At 35.4% G+C, this 8,601-nt stretch overlaps 1 non-coding gene across 1 annotated transcript; it reads left to right on the top strand.

Moving 5' to 3' along the window:
* The first annotated feature begins 7,837 nt into the window (after positions 1-7,837).
* On the top strand, positions 7,838-7,944 carry LOC121226086 (small nucleolar RNA R71). The gene has a single exon (XR_005923983.1). It is a non-coding gene; the product is annotated as a small nucleolar RNA R71 (small nucleolar RNA).
* Positions 7,945-8,601: the final 657 nt, after the last annotated feature.

The following is an 8,601-nucleotide window of genomic DNA, read 5'->3' as shown; positions in this document are numbered from 1 at the left end:
TGGGCCCAGGAGCCCAAAACCGAAACCAAGACCAAAACCCAAAAACTAGTCGAACAGCGCCCGATATTTGAAACTAGGCCAACGGTCTAACCAGTGGCTAAACTAGACTAGTCAGGTCGTTAGTAACCCTGATCGAGCCAGCAACAACCGAATTGGCTCAGGGTGTCGTAAGGGTGTCGCACTTGCGTCATCTGACATGGCGGTGCCAGTGGCAGCGTGGCGGTGTCCCGGTGGTCTACGGCGGTTGATCATCGATGGTTGAGTAGTGGAAGAATTACACTTCTACTAGGACTCTACCAGAGAATTTGATTTCATATTAATTATTTCAAAAATAATATTATTTTAATAGTTTAATATTAAATTTAATTTAATACCTATCTTAATAGTATTTTATCATTTTAATATTGTAGTGATTATCTTAATATTAAATTTAATTTAAATGTTTATATTGTAGATAATCATTCTATTATTTTAATAAGATTTAATATTAAATTTAATCTAATATTTATCTTGATAAATATTATATTAATTTAACCAACGAAAAGTTGAAGAGAGAAAATTCCCTAAGGAGATTCTTTCAGAAACTTTCTAGAGATATTTTTTTGATTTACAGATTGACCCAAAAGTTTAGTGAAATTGCAATATTACCCCATTGGTAATTTTTGTGATTTTTTTCCTAATTCGAAGTGAGCTCATAGTCGGCAGACATGAGCTTGGGGATAACGGAAAAGACTACTCGGTTGAAGTGTTCATCCTATATGAATCGAAAATGTACAATTTTGATTAAGTGTTTATTAATTTAGATATCACAACCAATATCTTGTTTTGGAAACAAAATTAAAACTCTAATTTTTCCATAAATTTATTTTTTCGCTACAATTTCCAAACCCTTTTTTCCAACAATTGGTATCATGAGCCAGGTTGTGTTCTATCTATAAGTACAAACATATAATAAAATTAAATTTATCTTCTTCTTGAATGATTTAATTATAGAGAATGTGGCATTCTTTAGATCTTATGCATGTTTTCATTAAATTTATTCAAAAAATGCTACTATAACCTAATTGCATTTATATTTCAATTATTCTACTTTTAGAAAGTCATTTTCAACAACTGTTCTATGCTAAATATGCCTAAACAAATATCACCATATTTTCTAAGTTTACAAAGAATAGTTATTATCCTCATTGAACATTATTAATAACCATATACTCACATAATCAGGCAGTTGAACTGAAATTGAATGTTATGGTGAAAAGACTATATGAACAATTAATAATGAAGTCTATATGCACAACACACACCCAAACCTAGGGGATGCATTGTCTTGAATGCATGAACATGACAAAATAAAATGACTAAAAGCGACATGAATGCATGAAAAAGATAAAAAAAATCAAAATGAGTAATCATGAAATTATAAAAATCAAAGCTTGGAGGGGAAAGAAATTAATTCACTTGAGTTGGGTGGATTTCTTTGCAGCTCTCTTGTAACGTTGCTGCTTGTCCTGGTCATCACTGTCAGCTTGAATTATTTTAGTGGCAGCTGTCTAAAATATTTTTCTCTTAAGTTGGTTGATGGGCACCTATTCCTCATCATCATCGAAATCTGACTTTGTGATTTCATCAATTAGTTGATGAACTGCACGTTCTTGGGCAGTCATAGAGGCCTTGGATTGTGGTGCAGGTACAATAGTCTGAATGGTATCCCTTCCATCATCATCAGATTCAATGTGGAGAGATTTTGTCCTGGCATCATCTTGCTCTGGTTCTTGGTTGTGCATGAGGGCAGTAGTAGGTTCTTCATCTTTTGCTTCAAGATTAAATAGTAATTCCTTAGGAAAAATGGGAAATGGTGGCATTGGGCACAAGAAATTCTTTTGTAGGGATTTAGAAATGGTAATATCACGTTGGTGGACATATCCCCAAAATATGGTAACTTCCTCTTAAGCTTTGCCAAAGTTAGTGACAAGCATTTTCTGATGTTTAACAACACACCAAACTATTGTTTCAAACTTTTTATAGCTTCAATCATTCACTGCTTAAATTCAGTGTGAGAAGTCGAGGGGGCAACAAAAGAAGTCCTCAGGGGAGAAGATGAAGGTGTGCCAGTTTGCCTTGGTATTTCCTCGCCAGCTAGTTTCTATGCAATGTCCATAGTAATAGCCCTTTTGTGAGGAAGGTGGCCTTCATTTTGTGACAAGGTAACATTGACTCTTTGGTAGAATGCAGTAATTAGTAAGGGGAATTTTAATGTGTCAACATTATTTTGGGCAAAGTGATGGATCTTAAGAAAGAAGATGTTTCCAACATTAATCTTTCAGCCCACCATTATGGAGTGGAGAAGCAATAATCAATCCTTAGATTTTGTAGCTTTATGTGTAGAAGGAATGAGACGAGTTTTCAAGAAATGATACAAAATCTTCCATTGAGGCTTCGACGAGAGTCTGTCGATGGTGTCATTTCTTGAGATTGTCCATTGTGTTCTCTCCACACAACCATCAATGAGAACCTTCGCTAAACGCTCTGGGGACATCATCTTTAGAAAGCCAACATGCTCATCAGGACATTTGGATAATCCATATTAAGCATTAATAGAGTCCCCATCAAATAGAACTGATGCACCGCGCACGTAAATAAATGCATTATCAGGAGAGCTAATATGGGCTTACAAATCTTTCACTACCTTTGGGAAGACATCATCAGGATGGTGACAGAAGATTCCCTAACCATGCTTTTTGACAACTAATGAAACAACCTCTGTACACCCCATGAAAGGGCATATTGAAAAAAGAATCCTTTTCCCACGCAGAATGGTCGTTCGAAAATATTTTTATAGTATTTCTCCTTAGTAAGGTTACTAAAAAAGGTGCGTGGAGAGGCATAGACTGAAGTTGAAAGCTTCTGAGAAGCCATTGAAGAGAATATAAACAGTTGAAAAATGAAAAAAATGAGATTTGATTTCAGTTATGAGTGAAACAAAGAGTAAAAGTAGAAAAGAAAGCGGGATGAAAGTATAGAAGAAAATTGAATCGGCTAGGTTAAAACGTGGCGGAGAAGAGATTGTGACGTGTGTGAAAAGACTGGCATTAATCATGTGCTGAATAGGCAAAACAATTAACATTTAACAATTGACGCAAATTGGGAGGATTAAAATAATTTGTGCTAATGACTCAAAGTTGTAATTATTTTAGCCCAAAGAAAAACCTTTAACAAGAAGGAAAAATTAAATGAGTTTAGTGAATAACAAAATAAAACTAAAATTAAATGAAGAAAATTTAAATGTTGGAGAGAAAATTTAATTATTCAAAAGAGAAATGAAATTTTTTTCACGTATTAAAGGAGCTCCAAAATAATGTTTCAGGCGTTGACCAATGGCTTCGAAAGTGGATTCTATTTTTCTATCTTTAACATCGACAACTACATGAGGATATATACGTTCGACTTCGAATGGTCTAGACCATCTCAACTTTAATTTTCTAGGAAATAGTTTAAGTGTAGAATTGAAAAGCAAGACTTGTTGCGCAGGTACAAATTGCCATGTTAAAACTTTCTTGTCATGCCAGTGCTTTGTCTTTTCTTTGTACAATCTCGCATTCTCATAAGCTTGAGCTCGAAATTTATCTATCTCATTAAGATCAAGTAGGTGATGTAGCAGTAGCACCACAGTCCATGTTTAATTTCTTTATTGCCCAAAATGCTTTGTGTTCTAGCTCAATTGGTGAATGACAAGGTTTACCATATACAAGCTTGAAAGGTGACATTCCCAACGATGTCTTGAAAGTTGTGCGATATGCCCACAAGGCTTCATCTAACCTTACTGACCAATCCCTATAGTTGGGATTGATAACTTTCTCCAGAATTTTCTTGATTTCTTTATTGTAAATTTTAGCTTGTCCATTTGTTATGTTTAACCCCATATATGTTCAGAGCATTGGAAACTAATCTGTAGTCAAAGTGTAAACCTTCATCACTAATTAAATCTCGAGAGGTACCAAGCCTGGTAAAAATATTTGTATGCAGGAATCTCAGAACTGATTTGGCATCTAGGTAAAGCCACAACTTTAACCCCTTTGGAGACATAATCCACAGCAACAAGAATATAGATTTTTCCCTAGGATGGTGGAAATAGACCCATGAAATCAATTCCTCAAACATCAAATAATTCCACCTCTAAAATTTTTTGTAGCGGCATCTCATGTCTTCCTGATAAGTTACCAGTTCTTTGACAACGATCACAGTTTTTATAAAACTCATTAGCATCTTTAAACATGGTGGGCTAATAAAAACCAGATTGGAGAACTTTTACAGTAGTTCTCGTTGTTCCAAAATGTCCACCATAAGGTGTAGAATGACAGTGATGTAGGATACTTTGAAATTTATCATCTGGATTACATCTTCGAATTACTTAATCTGCACACTGCTTGAATAGAAATGCCTCGTCCCAGTAATATTTCTTGACATCATGAAAGAATTTCCTTTGTCCTTGATGATTGAGGGCAGGTGGCACCAACCCACTGACTAGAAAAGTTAACAATATCAGCATAGCATGGTAATGCCATAGCCAAAAATATTTTTTCATTAGGGAATTCGTCATTAATCATTTGACCCTCACCATACTCATTCCCTGCTTCTAGTCGTGACAAGTGATCAGCCACTTGATTTTTTGTGCCTTTCCTATCTTTGATTTCAAAATCAAATTCTTGCAGTAGCAATATCCATCTAATGATTCTATGTTTGGCCTCTTTTTTCATGACCAAGTATTTGATGGCAGAATGGTTTGTATCAAATGTGACTTTGGTGCCCACTACATAAGCGCTGAATTTTTCAAAGGCAAACACCACTGCTAAGAATTCTTTCTCCATGGTTGTGTAATTGAGCTGTGAATCTATTAGCGTGTGTCTGGCATAATATATGGCATGAAACATCTTGGCTTTTCTTTGCCATAGCACTGCTTCGACAATAAAGTCACTTGCATCACACATTTGTTCAAATGGTAAAGCCCAGTCTGGTATAGTAACTATAGGTGTTGTAGTTAATTATTCCTTTAAATCTTCGAACTTCTTTGAGCATAACTCATCAAAATGAAATGGTCTGTTTTGCTCTAGCAATTGACATAGAGGCTTGGATATCTTATAAAAATCTTTGATGAAGCGACAATACAATCCAGCATGCCTGAGGAAGCTTCTAATTCCTTTCACTGAATTGGGTGGTGGGAACTTTTCAATGACTTCTATTTTTACTTTGTCAACGGCAATTCCTTGCTGTGAAATTTTGTGGCCCAAAATAATGCCTTCCCAAACCACGAAGTGACATTTTTCCCAATTTAACACTAGATTTGTTTCTTAACATCGGTAAAGTACTAACTCCAAAATTTTTAAGCAATCTTCAAAAGTGTCGCCAAACACCGAGAAATCATCCATGAATACTTCAAGGAATTTCTCCACCATGTCTGAAACTATTGGCATCATGCAACGCTGGAATGTTACTGGGGCATTACATAACCCTAATGGAATTCTTCTAAAAGTAAATGTTCCATAAGGACATGTGAATGTAGTTTTTTCTTGATCAATAGGAGATATGGAAATTTGGTGGTACCCTGAGTAGCCATCTAAAAAATAGTAGAAGGCTTTCCTTGCTAGTCTATCTAGCATCTGATCTATAAAAGGCAAAGAGAAATGGTCCTTCTTCGTTTCTTTGTTGAGCTTTCAATAACCCATAAAAACTCTCCAACAAGTGATAGTACGTGTAGGAATAAGTTCGTTGTTATCATTGCCAACTAATGTGACTTCTCATTTCTTGGGTACACACTGAATAGGGCTCACCCAAGAACTATCAAAAATTAGGTATATAATCCTAGCATCTAACCATTTGATAATCTCCTTCTTAACTGCATCCTTCAAGACAAGATTCAGTCTCCTTTGTTGTTAAATAGATTTGCCATGGAAATCTTCAAGTATTGTTTTCTGCATGCAGATTACTGGGCTAATTCCCTTGATATTCACAATTGACCATCCTAAAGATTTCTTGGATTTCTTTAAAACCTCCAGTAATTGCATCCCCTGGTCTATTGTAAGCTCAAAAGATAACTATAGGCAATGTATCATTTTCTCCAAAATAAGCGTACTTCAAATGCACTGGTAATGGTTTCAAATCCAGCATCAGTGGATCTTCTATTGATGAATGAGGAGGGTTGAAAGAGCAACTTGATAAATTTAATGATTCAAAGCTCCTTCTGCATCCATTTTCAAATTTCTGAGTTTCCATCAGTTCTTTAGATTCTTCTGTCAAATCTATTTCATTTAATTTGATAGAGTCTGCATCAAAATTGTTGTGTATATGTACTACAAATTCTTCCTAAATTACAATGTCAACAAATTCTATAGTATGGCATTATTCATCTAGGTCTACACACTTTAAAGCACCAAACACATTAAAAGTCAACTACTGATCATTAATTCTCATGGTTCACTCACATTTCTGTACATCAATCATTGTTCTACCAGTTGTTAAGAAATGTCGTCCAAGTATTATAGGAACCTCTTTATCTGTTTCACATTCCAGAATAATAAAATCTACTGCAAAGATGAACTTGTCAACTTTACCAATACATCTTCAATTTTACCTTCTGGATCGACATATGATCTATCAGCTAGTTGTAGTGTGAATTTAGTAGGTCTTGCTTTTCCTATCCCAAGTTTCCTGAAAACAAACATACGTATTAGATTGATACTTGCACCTAAATCGCATAATGCTTTACCTACAAAATGGTTTCCAATCGAACAGAGTATAGTGAAACTCCCTAGATCTTTTAATTTTGGTGGCAGTTTGTTCTTCAGCATTACTGTGCACCCTTTAGTAAGGGCAACAATTTCGAACTCCCCTAACCTTCTCTTCTTGGATAGGATATCTTTCATAAATTTCACATAGTTAGGCATTTGTTCTAATGCTTCCACCAAAGGTACATTGATGTATAATTGTTTCAAGACCTCCAAAAATTTCTTGAATTGAGCATCTTGTTTCAAATTTTAGAAACGTTGGGCAAAAGGTGGCAATGGCCTTCCTTCCATTTGTTGAGGTTACCTTGCCATGGCATTTGTATTGGCTTGGCAAGACGAATTTGCTTCTGTATGCTTTTGTCCACTCCAATCTTTTGTAGTTTGTTCCACTTTTGGTTCGAAAGTTGTGCTTTAAGGAACTTCAAAACCTTCCTCCTCAAACAAGGCATCAGTCACAACTTTTTGCAATTGAGTGCCGCTTCAGAGTGTTGGAATTTCCCATTCCTTGATTACTCCAACATTGGTTGACTGTGTCCAGGTCCTACACTAGTCGCATTCTGTCTATTAATAGTGTTGGCATTTCCCATTCCCTAATTACTCCAGCTAAAATTTATATGTTGCTTCCACACTCAATTGTAGGAGTTGGAGTAGAGATTGTTGTTGCTAAGATTAAAATTTCCTATGTAATATGCAGAGGCTGGATTGGATAGGCATTCATCGAAAACATGATCTTCTCCATAATATACACATGCTAGTTTTGAAATCTTCATCTCCTGCATTGCAGAGGGTCCTTTTAGAGTTTTAATCATATTCGTTAATGATGATACCTAAGCTATTAATGGTGTAAACACATTAAGTTCCATTGCTCTAGCAACTCTTCTACCAGTACCAACTCTGGTAGTGGGTATTGATAATCATTGTTTGCTGTTCTTTCCAGAATTTCATATGCTTCATTGTAGGATTTCTTAAGCAACATCCCATTAGTAGATGCATCCACCACCATTCATGTATGAGCATTTAATCCATTGTAGAACATTTCCATTTGTGTCCAATGTTGAAAACAATGCATCGGGCATTTTCTAATTAATTCTTTGAAACGCTCCCATGCTTCGTATAATGTCTCATATTCAGATTGTCTGAACGATGTAATGTCATTCCTCAGCTTGGTATTAATGTTGGGAGGATTGTAACTAAGCAAAAATCTTTGACACAGTTCATTCCAAGACGCTACCGTACCTGATGGTAATGCATTCAACCATGATTTGGCACAATCTCGCAATGAATAAGGGAATAATTTTAATCTAAGGGCATCTCCAGGAACACCATGTTGCCTGAATGAGTTATATACATCAAGAAAAAGTCTCAAGTGCAATCTGGGATCTTCAATTGGTAAACTACTAAACTGCCCTACCATCTGCAGCATCTTAAACATTGCTGGTTCTAATTCAAAGTGTTGAGTTTGATTATGTGGCCTAACAATTCCTGGACTTAGATCACCCAAATTAAGCACTACATGTTTCTGATGGGTCTATCTTTTTCATTTAAGATTCGAGGAATATCAGCATTCCTTTCATTCATGAGTATCTAATCTTCTCTGATTGGATCATTTATAGTCCTCTCCATTTCTCTTAATGTTTTCCTTCTTCGCCTTAACGTCCTTTAAATCTTAAGATTAAAACAATATTTTGTATCCTCTTGAATATTTCTTCTGATGCACTAGTATAGAACCTGAAAAATCAAATAAAATACTAATTAACTATTCTAACAAAAATAACAAGAATAATAGTAAATCAACCTTTCACCAATGCTACCGATCCTTGGT

This window comes from Gossypium hirsutum, chromosome D13 (assembly GCF_007990345.1).
Source record: "Gossypium hirsutum isolate 1008001.06 chromosome D13, Gossypium_hirsutum_v2.1, whole genome shotgun sequence".
Classification (NCBI taxonomy): domain Eukaryota; kingdom Viridiplantae; phylum Streptophyta; class Magnoliopsida; order Malvales; family Malvaceae; genus Gossypium; species Gossypium hirsutum.
The sequence above is the reverse complement of the archived record's forward strand: the minus strand, read 5'-3'. Positions and strand labels throughout refer to the sequence as shown.